The sequence below is a fragment of the Carettochelys insculpta genome, chromosome 4 (assembly GCF_033958435.1).
Source record: "Carettochelys insculpta isolate YL-2023 chromosome 4, ASM3395843v1, whole genome shotgun sequence".
NCBI lineage: Eukaryota > Metazoa > Chordata > Testudines > Carettochelyidae > Carettochelys > Carettochelys insculpta.
In genome coordinates, this window is record NC_134140.1 from 26,435,291 (window position 1) to 26,450,325 (window position 15,035).

A 15,035-nucleotide genomic window follows, 5' to 3' on the forward strand; every position below is an offset into this window, starting at 1 on the left:
ACAAAATGTGTCTGACTCTTTTGCTGTTTAAATCATCTGAGGCTCAACATGCAGAAACAAGGCATATTCTTTCTGTTATTTGTACTGATGCAGTTCTTCTCTGAATGTTGCCCCTTGATGGGATTTTTCAAAAATTAGGAGCAAAGCTCCTATTAATTTTCCAACAGACCCATGCTGCTAAATTACTTAGGCACCTTTGAAAATTTCACCCTCAGTGTTTAGCAGTATTTTTTATAATATCAGCTGAAAACACCAACATCTTGAATACTGCATACAGATGTGGTCATCTCATCTCAAAAAAGATATTTTGGCATTGGAAAAGGTTCAAAAAAGGGCAACACAAATGATTAAGAGTTTGGAATGGGAGCCATATGAAGAAGGATTAAAAAGACTGGAACTTTTCAGCTTAGAAGAAAGAAGACTAAGGGGGAATATGATAGAGGTATATAAAATCATGACTGGTGTGTAAAAAGTGAATAAGGAAAAGTTACTTATTTTATCCCAAAACAAAAGAACTAGGAGTCACCGAATAAAATTAATGGGTAGCAGGTTTAAAACTAACAAATTAAGTTTTTCTTCACACAGTGGATAGTAGGCCTGTGGAACTCTTTACCAGAGGAGGTTGTGAAGACCAAGATTTTAACAGGGTTCAAAAAAGAACTAGATAAATTCATGGAAGTTAGGTCCATCAATGGCTATTAGCCAGGATAGGTAGGAATGGCGTCCCTAGCCTCTGTTTGTCAGAGGTTGGAAATGGATGTCAAAAGAGGAATCACTTTCTTGATTACTTGTTCTCTTCACTCCCTCTGGGGCATCAGGCATTGGCCTCTGTAGGAAGATAGGATACTGGTCTAGACGGACCTTTGATCTGACCCAGTATGGCTGTTCTCATGATCTCATGTTAAAAAAAAATCTGTTATTTAGATGAGGAAAAGTCTGTTTAATTTTCGGACTCAGAAAAATAATATGTTATTGTTATCTTCCTGAGTGTAGGGTCTGAAAATACAGACACTATGTATATTCAGGTATGGTACTGTATACAATTCCTTATAAGGTAAATATGATTTTATTTAGTAACCCCCATTGTTTTATACTTACTAGATGAAATAGCTAATAAATAAAGTTAATTTCTTTAACTGTTCCGACTTGTTTCCACATTTTTGAAACTGAGGGGAAAGCTAGTTTTGTAAATTATGTTGAGTTCCAGGTGATTTGTGTCTTAGTCCCAGCACTGCTGCAAACTTCCCATGTGACTCTGGAGTCTGACTAGGATAAGTGAAGCGAGGCTGGGTCTACAGTGAGGAACAGTAAGGCTTGGGAAGCCACAGCCCCTGACTATTGGGTAATGAGCCCTCAACTGGAATCCAGAAGAGAAGGCAGGTCTGTGCTCCCCTACCAGCCACTGTGGGATTGTACTGTCTTGGAGCCATGTCAGAGTGACAAAATTAGGGCAGTAGTCATGAAGACTGCCTGATGCCACATGAATGGAAGAGACTTTGAAAGACTTTATCCCAGAAGGGAAACAACTTAATGATTTGGCTCAGCTACGAAGAAGATGATATAGCTACTGGAATGAGAGAGGGGCTACAGCCTGAGGTAGAGACTCAGGGTGAGAGTGCAAATGCAGGAAGGGGCAATGCTGTCAGATGGTGAGTAGGACCCCCACCTTCATTACACCTCCTAACCATAACTGTGTAGCCAGTTTGGTAGGTTCTCAACCCCCTAAAGTCTCTGTGTGGCAGGATGGCTACGTCTACTTGTGCCCCAAACTTTGAAATGGCCATGCAAATGGCCATTTCGAAGTTTACTAATGAAGCGCTGAAATGCATATTCAGCACTTCATTAGCATGCGGGCAGCCGCAGCACTTCGAAATTGACGCGCCTCTCCGCCGCGCGCCTCATCCAGACGGGGCTCCTTTTCGAAAGGACCCTGCCTACTTCGAAGTCCCCTTATTCCCATCAGCTCACGGGAATAAGGGGACTTTGAAGTAGGCGTCGTCCTTTCGAAAAGGAGCCCCGTCTGGACGAGACGCGCGGCGGTGAGGTGCGTCAATTTCGAAGTGCCGCGGCCGCCCGCATGCTAATGAAGCGCTGAATATGCATTTCGGCACTTCATTAGTAAACTTCGAAATGGCCATTTGCGTGGCCATTTCGAAGTTTGAGGCATGTGTAGACACAGCCGATATCTCAAAATGCATTGTCTTTGTGTTGCTGGCACTATGCTGTGTGCCCGGTCTCATGACACTAACCTCTCCTGAGGCCATATGGGATAGCTGAGTCAGACCCCTCCCCACCATGGCATTTATATAAATGTCCTGATAGTCTTTAACTACACAATTTATTTTTAGCTGTAATGGCTCTCTTGTTGCTGAGCACTGAGTTTATATTTTTAAGCTGTGATTTTGATGTCTAAAGCTTAAGTGGTAGCTGAGATTCTGGTATAGTCACATGCCTCGTTAAGAACCAGAAGAGATCTTCTGGAAGAACTTCGAAAGAGGGGGTCCACACCGCCCCTGCTCTTTTGAAAGAATGGGCCAAGGATTGAAAATGAAGACTGTTTGAAAGAAGGGACCTGCGGAGCATCTACACACGTTTTCTTTCAAAAGGGGGCAGTGTTCCTGAAACAGGAAAGGAAGAATGACTTCAAAAGGAGAGCCACATTCTTTCTATTTACTTTTGAAAGAACACTTTTTGTGTGTAGACATTCCATGGATTCTTTCAAACGAGCTCCCTCCTTTTGAAAAATCTTTCAAAAGAACTTGCTAGTGTAGATGCAGTTGTGAGACTCATGATAAGTTAGCAACATGGGAGATGAGTGTTACAACCTACCTACAAAATCATGAAACAAGAAAAGCAGTCATGTAGCACCTTAAAATACTACCAATATTATTTATTAGGTGATGAGCTTTTCTGGGACAGAGCCACAAAATAATGGTGTACCTGCGTGGTAGCGAGCTAAGGAAAGAGATTAGGTTAATGGACTTATTGTAAATACCAGATCTCTTCTTTTATAAATGCCTCATTTAAAATTTACCATTGTGATGACGATTGTAAGATCAAGACTAACAAATCTGAGTATAGTAGCTGATAAAGCAGCAAAACAAAGATGTAGACAAATAGCAGCAGGTTTTCTTATCTTGACTAATCAGGCTGGAGATAACCAAAGTTAACCTCTGCCTTGGATCACCTACGTGCTGGAACTCCTAAGGATTTTAGCCTCATTCTATAAATGCATGAATAAAACTAGATCTTCCTTTGCACGTTAAAGTAGCTGAGAGTCACAAGAAAACTTTTTTTTTTTTAAAAAGTGGTCAGGTCTACTGGACCCCATGCCTGAACGGAATTGGAGGTACTGGGAAAGCTCCTGTGGACTGAACTGTTGCCTTTTTCTTTTTTTTTCTATCTGGAGTGTCACTTTGGCTGTGTCTACACTACGAGATAAAATTAATATGTAATACATTCAAAAACTTAATTTCGATATTATGAATTTGAATAAAGTGTCCACAAAGCTTCTTGAAATTTGATCCACCTTTTCTCCATGTCGAATCTCCACTACCCCATTGCCCTGTGCAGGTTCGACAGCACGAGCACTGCATTATGGGTACCCATTCCACAGTGCCTTAGCCCCGGTTGCTTGTGGGTGTTTCATGTTGGAATTCCAGAATTCCAGGCACTATTCCAGAATTCGGTGCATCATTAACCACATGAAAAAAGAACTGGAGATAGCACCACTTCCTGCTGCAGCATTCCAGTGCAAGCATGGATCCACAGACACTCCAGCTCATAGCACAGATCATTTCGGTAACCACAGCAGCTGTCACACAATTTGTCCTTCAGTTCCAAAGCTCAATGATGCTTGTCTGTCCAGGTGGTGGTGATGGTGGTGCTGCTGCTGCTGATGGTGTTGGTGATGATGAGGATGGTGCTTTGGAACAGCAACTGTGCCAACTGAGGTCCAAGAATGCAGAGCTGGTGGCTGCCATGACTGTGCAGATGACAGTCAAGTGGCATTTTTGAACTCAAGAGACCAGCACACACTGTTGGGATCACATCATTTTGGAGTCCTCGGATGACCAGCTGCAGGTGCAGAACTTTTGCATGTGCACGTCCAGCTTTATGGAATTTTGTGATGTGCTGGCAGCCGCCCTGAAGCACAGCAACACCAAAATGAGGCAGGCTTTAATGATACAGGAGCTAGTAGCAATTGCACTGTGGAAGTTTACAAACACCGTCAGTTACTGGTCAGTGGAAAATCAGTTCAGGGTGGGCAGATCTACAGTGGGGTCCATGGTGCTGGAGGTGTCCCATGCAGTCTGTCAGTGTCTCCTCAGGAAGACTGTGACCCTGGGAGATGTACAGGCCATAGAGGATGGCTTTGCTGCCCAGAGGTTTCCTAACTGCAGTGGGGCAATAGATGGCACACACATCCTCATCATAGCCCCATCCCACCTGGCCTTGGGGTATATTAATTGGTCATGCAGAGGTTGGTAGATGACAAAGGTCATTTTACCAATACCAATGTTGGCTGCTCAAGGAGGGTTCACAATGTGCACATATTCCAAGATTCGGGACTGTACCAAAAGCTCCCAGATGGGACTTTTTCCCTGATTAGAAAATCAAGATTGGCAACATAGAGGTGCCCATTGCTTTATTGAGTGGCCCTGTTTACCCTCTGCTTCCCTGCCCGATGAAATTCTATACAGGAGCCCTGGATCCCAGCAAAGAAAACTTTAATTACAGATTTAAGCAAGTGCAGAATGATCATGGAATGCACCTTTGGATGTATGAAAGCAAGGGTCAGATGTTTATTGACCCATTTGGATGTGTCTGAGCCGAATGTCCTCACCGTTATTACAGTGTGCACTATTTTGTGCCACGTATGTGAATCAAGGCAGAAGACTTTTCCATCTATCTGGAATTCTGAAGCGGAGGCAATGGGCAGGGCTCACTCGCAGCCATCTACACTGCCATCCACCAGTACCCACGCTGAGGCTGTAGCAATAAGGGATCCTTTAAAAAATAGCTTTATGAGTGATCTGTAAGGCACATGCTACTTATGTATGTGTCTGCCATAATGCCAATAAATCAACTGTGCTGTGATGAATGAACGCTCTTTTTTGGTGGGAGTGGGGTTAAGCTAAGAAATAGAATGTGCTGTGCCTTGGCCGCACCCCCCACCGCCAAACTGCTCAGTTCCGTCAGCCATGCATCTGCTGCAGACAAGGGAGTTTCACTGACTAGCTGTGCCTTCAGCAGCACTCAACAAACCCCCACCTGCACAGTTCCCTCAGCCATGTGTCTGCTGCAGACAAGGGAGTTTCACTGACTAGCTGTGCCTTCAGTGGCACTCGCCTGCCCACTACCTGCCCATTTTGATTTTTGTTGCCCCTCCCCACTCCTGCAAGACAAGAAATCACACCAAGCTTAAAGGAATGATTTTATTTTGAGGGGAAGAGAGGTTAAAGCCGCCGGGAAAAGAAGCCTTCTCAAGGGTGCTTGAACAGTCTTTTGCAGTGACCCTTGGGCTGGAGCAGCAGGGTAGCCTTGCCCTCCCTCCCTGCATGCAGGGACCCCGATGACAGGGATTGGGTGACCTCACCTCAGGTGACTTCAGCCAGCAGGTATCAGCTGATGTCCTGCTGGTTTGTGAGTCCCTCTGCAACTGAAGCAGAGAGCACAGGATCTCTGTCTGCTCAGTAATGGCTGTTATGAGCTTTGCCGCGACCTCGGTCTGCTTTGCTGCAACCTCAGTGTGCTTTGCTGCCACCTCATTCATCTTGGACAATTGCTGGTGCTACAGATCAAGCATTCTCTCATTAAAGGTTACTTGATTCTGATATCACTCAGCTGTACTGTGACACCACTGAGCAGTGTCCTTTGTCAAGTTATTCTGCTCTGCCTGAGTGTCTTGCATGTGCTGCAGGATCATATCTTGTTTTTATTTCCTGTGTCTCCTGGTTTTCTCTGCATCACTGGACACTGGGTCTGGAAAATGAAGATTAAAATGAAGATATAATTAATGTAATGTGCTTTGAAGTGCAATTAATGGGTCTTTTTGTGTACTATCACTGAAAGTGTACTTTTGAAGAACACGGGTTATTAAGGATGGGACAGTAAGCACGCATTTCACAATACCTCACTTGTCGTCATTTATCCAGCACATTGCTTTGTCGACATGGTAAGTTATAAGCAATTGCCCTCTTTTGGTCAGAATGGGAGGGTCTGCAAAGTCGGAGCATCCACCACGTGTGCTGACCAGGTGTGCTGTGGCAGTGACAAATGGATGGCTGTGTGTGGGTAGGGCTTCAATGCACAATAAAAATAATATCCAAAGAAAGGCTGGATGTAAAGGGGCATGGGAGAGGAAAAGCACAGCAGAGCCCAGCAGCCACCTGGCGCCCCAGAGTCCTACAAAATCAAAAGAAATGCTGGGGGAGGGGAAACGCCCAGCAGATCCTGGCAGCAGTGTGTTGCGGGGTGGGGGGCCCATGAAAAAATGAAAAGAAATGCTGGTTGGAAAGGGACATGAGAGGGAGAACACCAGCCCCAAACCGGCAAATGGCATTGTGGAGTGGGGAAGGCAGCACCCGCCGGATGCTGCAGGCCAATGTAAAGGGGCAGGAAGCATGTTTAAAAAAAAAAAAAAAGGCAAAAAACCAGATGTGAATTGCTGTGCTTCCATAGGTTGCCAAAGGAGACATCACCCTCCTAAAACTAACAGATATGGAGCAAGAACAGCTACTCCTGCTGTGTAACCAAAAGCCTGGAAAATTTGCTAAAATGCTGTGTGATGCCATGACACCAGATTGCTATCTGTTTGCCTGGTGTGGCAAGGTGTGCTACCGTTGAAGCTGTAACAAGTCAGGCCTGCCCAAGAATCTCAAGAAAAAAATATAAGAGTGCCTGGATGAGGCCTTCAAGGAGATCTCCAACAAGGAGAAGCGCTCCATCTCAAGAAACATTAACACGCTGTTCTGTGGGGTACAGAAGCACAGCTAGCAAACCTGTACCTAGGCAGAACCCTATAGCTATACCCATCCCCTACCTACTTCTAGTATGCAGAATAAAGACTCAACAGAACTGCTTGCTCCAGAGGGCTCAGGGACTGGCGTGGAGGTGACCAGCATGGAGGGGACTGCTGTGGAGGAGACTACCGTTGAGGGTCCTGGCATGGAGGCCAGTGCCTTGTAGGGGACTGGTTCCAGGTCTATGATGAAGAGCTCTGGGCTCTCCAGAACAACTTCCTCTGTTCCCTGCTCATTGCTCCTTTTCTCCTCTTCATTGCCCTCCTCCTCTGGGCCACGCCGCTCCTCCATGCTCACCCTGGAATCCATATCAGGGCCTCCACAAGTATCGTAATTCAGTTCGGGCTCTGGGGTGGGGTTGCTCCCCGTAAGCAGGTGGAGCTGATGATAATAGCAGCAGGTCTGTGGAGCCGCCCCGACCTCTGGTTGGCTTTCTGGACTTTTTGATAGGCCTGATGGATTTCTTTAACCTTCACCAGGCACTGCATAGAGTCCCAGGAGTAGCCTCAGACTGCCACCTCGCGCACCATCTGATCATAGATGGCCGCGTTTTTCTTGTCCACCTGAAGTCTCTTCACCACCAATTGGTCTCCCCAGCTGACAATAAGATTCAGAATCTCCTGGTGGGTACAAGCTGGGGCTCTCTTGTGAGCCTGAGAAGTGGTAGTCAGATCACTACCCTGAGTGCTCATGATTGCAGTACAAGGCTACCGATAATTGCTACCAATGCAGTGCGATAGCTATCAATGCAGTGTGACACGATGGGCAAAGGGATTTTTTTCATAATGGATGCCATTTCTGTTTGCAGGGCTGGGCCACTAAATTCCAATTAAAATTTTAATTCAAGTTCAAAATCAATCCAAACCTCACGGGCTTGTTTTGACCTTCTTCCAGCACATCTGACAGTATTACACAATGAAGTGGTCATACTTGGAGGGTTTCTGCTTAGCTTTTTGAGATACATACACTTCTGGAGGCTAACAAATTCGAATTAAGAACATGGTGCTTCCACACTACCCTTGAATTGAGATTTTAAATTTGAGATAGCCGCTATATCCATCCCGTAATATCAATATTCTGTAATCGGCATTATGGCTCAATAAATCGAGTTAACAGGAGTATATGTGAAGACAGTCACATTTTAATATTGAGCTAAAGCCTTGAAATTCAAATTTATCTCATAGTATAGACACGGCCTTTGTTGTAAATTCATCCCTGCTTCTCCCAGAAACACTAGTTTTGCTTGATTGAACTACATCTTGTAGCTCCCTCTAGAATGTTTCATACCCTCCTCTGCCCACTGTATTGCTTCTTCCCAGCTTGTTACGATAGGTAAAGGAAAACTCAGGGCTATCAAGTGCCCCTTAGAAGGTCTTAATCTCTCCCAATTCTTTAGCTTTTAGTTCTCTGTTCTTGCCAGTAAAGAACAGCTCATGATTCAAAACTAAGGATACCTTGTTATATAAAGTTGGATGTGATAGGTGAGGCTGCACCAAAGAATAAGGATATATTTCAGAAAAATAAATTGGCCTCCCTGTTGTTAACTTACAGCACATACAAATGACTGCTTTCATGCAATCCTTCCAAGCAAAAATAGCACAAAGAAATGGGTGTAAAATCAATGTTGGAAGGTCTCTTCAGGAAATTTTGAAACAAAACAGAAACATTTATAGAGTGCATTCCCTCTATTTTGTTCCATCCATAAGCAGATTTTTTCCCCGCTTGTGCAGAATAATTGTTTTTTTATGTACTAAGGCATGTGAGAATATGGACCACCAATTGAAACACAAAACCTAGCTGGGGGCACTCTGCCAATCAGCTGGGTGGCATTATAGATTGCTGTTCTGCTTTGTGTGGATCTGAGCAATTCTTCGCTCCATTTTCTTCAAAGGTGGTGATAAAATGCTTATTGGTGTGAGTTGGGCAGTCTTGTAGAACTTTGAAGACTAACAAAGTGATTTATTAGGTGAGGCGCTTTCATGAGACAGACCCATTTCTACAGAAAGCTCATCACCTAATATATCATTTTGCTAGCCTTTAAAGGGAGGGATAGCTCAGGGGTTTGAGTATTAGCCTGCTAAACTCAGGGTTGTGAGCTCAATCATTGAGGAGGCCATTTAGAGATTGGGGTAAATAGATGTCAGGGATGATGCTTGGTCCTGCCAAGAGGGCAGGGGACTGGACTAGATGACCTCCTGAGGTCCCTTCCAGTTCTAAGAGATGTGTCCCCCCCAAAAAAGTGCTACATAACTGACGTTTTGTTTTGTGAAGATACAGACTAACATGGCTACCTCTCTGTGACTGTTCCGATCCACACAGTTAAAGAAAGGTACTAGGAATCTGTTAGTACATGAAGGGCACTTCTAGTTTCTTATTCCCCCATTTTGTTCGGAATAAAATACTCCCCAAATCCTAAATGTTATTGGAGCCCAGATTACTGATATAAAATACTGTACATTTTGTACATATTTTATTGCAAAAGAACTCAATGGAGCAATATCAAAGGCCCTTCCTTTCTGAACAGACGTATGTACACTCGGTGACCCTGTACTAGGAGGGAAATCTTGGCTTCACTTAAAGCACTTGCAAAAATCTTACTGATTTTGAATGGGGGTAGGATTTCCCTATATGTTTATGGGATAAGCTAACAGTAGCCAATGAAAGTCAAATGGCTTGTAACACCTTTGTTCTATTAAATGAAAGTCATTCCCTGGGAAACAGGATCTTCTTCTGATGCACACTGACTAATCAAATTATCAACAATGGTGTAGAGTGGAGCTCTCAAACCTATTTTGGGGTTGCAAATCTATTTTACTGGGATTGCCAGGGCCAGCATTAGACTTGGTGGAACACAGGGCTGAATTTGGAACCCGAGCTCCAACCCCACAGGGGATGGTGGGGCTCAGGCTCTGCCTCCCTACAGGGTCACGTAGTAACTTTGTCAGAAATGAGGATGTGGTGCAATGAAGTTTGAGAACCCTCGGAGTAGATGGGAGCACTCTAGGGAGCTCCACTCTTACGTCCTTTCACAACCACTAGACTCTTTGTCCCCTCGCTCAGAATCCTTACTTTGCAAATATAAAAATGTTGTTCTGATTACTATTGCCTAAGGCTTTGCAGGCATGTAAGATCAGGGTACCCTTGCTCCAAAACAGTGAAGACTTAAGCACTTAATTCCAGTGGGACTACAGAACCTCTCTGGTCCAGCAACATCTGTGGTCCAGCATGATTTTAGTTAGCTGGATATCCACTTATCATGGGAAAGGCCAAGTTTCATATGGTCCCATAAAATGTGCTTATTGCCATCAGTCCTAGCTTCCCATGTTCTGTGCTGTTATATGTCTCCCAACTGCCAAGTAAGCGGTGGAAGCATAAAGTAATGCCGCTAGACAATATTGACCTCTTGCAGTTTGGCAGATTCTCTGGTTTGGTATCAGTCAGGTCCCATGGATGCTGGATTAGAGAGGGTCAACCTGTACTTGCATTTAAAATTTAGCAAGATACTTAAGTGTGCCTAAGTAGCATGGGTTACTTAGTGAGAACAGATTAAAAGTGATGTAAACAAGCTTGTTTGAACACCACTAGATGGGGATAGTACACTAACAAAAATAATGAAAAGTTGATGAGTCAAAACAAACAAGTAGTAGACTAAGTTGGGGTGAGCAAACTTTTTAATTTGGGCCCCACTTTTCATCCCTGCAATTAGCAGACCCCCCAACCTGTCTAATATAATCCAAACTGATGGAAATTTCAGTTATGTTCATATGGAAAAAAAAACTTTTTGTCACATGTAAGAAAATAAGAATGTAGAATGTAAAAACTATTAACTGATATATAAATATGAATAGACAGACATAAAACACTAACACACTTCAACATTTTAATGAGATGGATGAGCCTGAGACCCACCAGTCAATTGTGCTGCGCCTCCCCTTACGAAATGTTATACCTGCCCAAGAGGGCCCTTCCCCACTTTGCACATCCTGGACCAAGTAATTCAAGGAGGGTGGATACCTTGCTTCTGTACTATTGTCAGGTAATAAATGAGTATTAGAGTTCTTTGGTCTGACTGTCATACAAGACAGTAATCCTTGTTTTGCTAAAATTCAGAGTTAAACAACATCTTCTAGACAAATGTTTTAACAAGTAAGTATGATAATAAAGCAGTTGCAAATTATTCTGAATCAAAAGGATCTTAAGAGCTAGGTGCCATTTTTATATCTAATTACTGCAGTCAGCAGGGACTGTCACAAAAGATGATTTCACAAAAGCTGGATGTTTTGATCTGCAATTGCTTTCTTGGCTGAGTGCCGCTACACAATATTTGCATCAATAATGACTGGTTAGGATGAATGCAGCATGTTTATTTACCTGTTTTCATTTTCTCTGCTGCCAGTTTGAAAATTTCTTGAACAATTCCTTTTCAGATCAACATTTATTTTATATGAGATGCCAAATGATTTACAAAGTTATTGCTTTTGCATGTCTAAGGCTAAAATAGAGTGGGTAGGTTTATGTATGTATTTATTTAATAATCTACTAAGGACCTGATTCTGCCATTTGTTCTACTGGCTTGTGCAGTGCCCCCACTTCTTTCTTGCCTTTTTCCCCTGTAAGATGTGGGGGTAGCACTGTAATGAGGGTGGGGCAAATGAGGCACTCATCCCATACACAGTATAATCAAGGGTGCAGCTCCAGGCCTCTCCCCACCTTCTCCGAGTTGTCTGGGCTGGCCCCCGTCCAGCCTATGCGGGCGGTTTTCGGGAGCTAAGGAGTTAATCCCTTGTCTCAGGCTGCAGGGCTCTGCCCGCTGCTCTGGGATGGGGTGGGCACTGGGCCGTTCCACACATGTAGGGCTGGACTTCCCGGTCGTATGTTTCTGCCACCTCCGTGTTCACTGGGAGCCCTGGCTAAATGTGCATGGACAGTGTGTATGGAGGCAGCCCTTCCCCAGTGCCCAACAGTGCCCAGTCAGGGGCTGGAGCTAGCCCTGGGCAGCTCTGGGTTCTGCCCACCTCAGCTCTGGAGCCACAGTGTTCAAGTGAGGAGGGCAGAAACCTGGACAAAGGGCTGGGCTGTGGCGCCTTCTGCTACCGTGTGGGGGCAGAAAGGTGGCAGGGGGCTTGGAAAGCTAGAGGGCAGTGGAGGAGGGTGACCAGGGAGGCGGGTATAGGCAAAAGAGGGCAGGAGGTGGGTATAGGCAAAAGAGGGCGGGGGGGTATAGGCATGCAGGGAGTAGTAGGGGGCTATAGGGCTGTAGGGATGCTGGTGGAACTCACAGGAATCTGTGGGTGGAGGGGGAGAATTCTGGGATTCAGGGAAATAGAGCTGGGACGAGGGGGAACTGAGTGCGGGGGTGTAGAGGGAAGAGAGGGTTTGGGGTAGGGGCTGTGAGCAGCTGAAGGGAGAATATAGGAACAGGCATGCCTGGCTGGGAAAGGGAGAGTCAGAAGGTCTATCCTACTAGAGCCCTTGTATGGGAAGGGAAAGAGATGGTGAGAGAGACACTAACAACACTCCAGCCCCTGGATCAGGAGAGGGGGAAGGGTTGCGGAAGGGGTCGGGAGCAGGTAATTGGATAAAGCAGGTCCTTGGGCTGTGGGGTGCTGAAGTGATGTTGGTGGAACAGGATTCGGGGGTGCATATATATTAATCACTAGAGACATTTTTAATTTGGAGGAGAACGAGCAAATAAATAATATTTTGCCCCAGGTGCAAAAATACCTCATTACATCTTGGTGCTGGGGGCGGGGGAGGCAGCATTGTGTACACTAAAGGGACTGCAAGTACGACTGGTCCCTTGTGTACATACATCCTCTTACACAGCCAGATACACTGTTAGTGCAATGCCCCAGGCAGCACCTGTGCGGTACCCAAGTGAATATTCATAACTCAGAATAAATATACTAATGCTAGTTGGGGCATGGCCAACAGTATACGCATGCATTCTCCATTATTACCTTAGTCAAACTGAACTCTGCCTTGCAGGGCTGTCCAGAAAGTTATGCTTGCTTCTCACTAGCAGCACTGACAACTTCCTAAAATCAAGGTGGTGATTCTCCAGGATTTTTCTCATCTGTTTGTCTCCATTCAAAGAGGAGAATGAAGACAAGCCCTGTTGATTCGAAAGGAGCCCTTGATTTTAAGTGTCAGTCCAGAGGCGTAAAGGAGCAGGAGTCTGATGTTGGTTGGTTCAGAGATGACATAACTGCTGATGGTTGAAATCAGCTCTCCTTTTTTCTGAAACAAGGCTAGAACCCAAAAATAAAGCCTGAATGGTAAAACTTGGTCTTAGGATATTCAAGTCCATGAAAAGTATAGCAACGCTATGGTAGCAAATCTACCTAGTTAGAGAGTTTATACAAAGATTGTCACACTTTCTAGTTCAGTTCTTAGAAATTGCTACTCTAAATTATGTCTGATACAATGATTTCATAGGGGTAGGTGAAAGTCAGGGAGAGCACTGTATGCTCTCCCTTCTACTCTCCTGCACAACTTGCCTCTGGCCTGCATCTATCTTTGATAAACTGGGGGCAATGGTACCCTGTATTTATACCCTGTGCACAATTATCATTGCACGAAATATGCCTTGTGAGGTTTATTTGAAAATTAATAGCTTGCCAATAAAATATTCATAAATCACACATAAATCTATGTAGCAACATTATGTGTAAAGTTATTAATGCCCCCTAAATGACAGAGCACGTTCAAACCCATGGATCTCCCATTAAGCAGAAGTGTTGAAGTCTATCTTGTACAAAGAAATGCATGCGCACCTCAATGTCCATGTAACTAGTAAACAAGGTCCTTGAGACAGCAAGAGGGCATGGCAATTCTGCATTTCAGCATACAGAGGAGAGCACAGTAGAATTCCTCTCCCCGACCCCCCCACCCAAAAAACCCCCCAAAAAACTCCTGTTGCCTAATTTACTGTTTGAATAAACTCTGAGGGATAGTTCTCAGATAAATCAATGTCACAGGAGGACTGGACTATAGAAGCGAGGGGCAAAACCACCCCAGGTATTCTTTCTATCTCTCTCTTGTTTGGTCTGTCATCATAGAAAACAAATCAAACCAGCCCTTTAGATTTTGGAAGAGAATCCTGATGAGAAAATTTGGGCAGCAATGTCATTGAGAGAATAGGTCAAACACTAGACAAAACTGCCTCAATGGCTGGACTGAGCATTAACAAGGGAAAGACCAAGACAGTGAGGATCGAACAGTCCAACACCACCACCATCACACTGAGAGGGGATGACCTGGAAGATGTGGAGCAGTTTACCTACTTGGGGAGTATTTACGGGCATAGATGGAAGAACAGATAAGGATATTGTAGTTGAGCGTGTCTCCTGGAACAGTGCTCAGACTTCCAATGTGCTCCCTTTGATATTAATCACCTTGGCCTCATGTGTGTGCTCTCTTTGGACAACAGTGTAGACTCCAGAGTTAGCCAACACCGCAGACCTCAGAGAGCCCCAAAGAACCAGAAATCAAGTGAGGTACAAAGACACTGGAACCAGGTTTTATTGTCATTGATGTATGGTCTCCAATCCCCTGGGCATGTAGATTAGGTGTCTTTGGTTTTATGTTGGTGCTTGCATATGCCGCAACAATGGCCTTGGTATATTTTTAGGGGGCTGGAGTGCCCCAAAACTGTCCCCTAAATAGAGCGATACATTCAGTGTGACAAACACTTTTGTACTCAGGTACAAACAAGTTCCATACAGATTACATATCCAGGTACAACCCCTTCATTGTAATACATTGACACCGCCCCCACAATGTAACTAGATCTACCCATTAACTTGGAGACAGTGGTAGTACCATCAAAACAACACTATGCATCATGCTGTCATTACGACCTGTTCCTGAACTAGGGTCAGAATGTACAATGTACCTGGTGCTAAGATGTTATCTATGGGGAGGGCATGGGGAATGCATGGTACCAAGCAGGATATGTTTGTTTATATCATGGGGTGCTTAGCACTTTGGGATAATGTTCTGATCAGT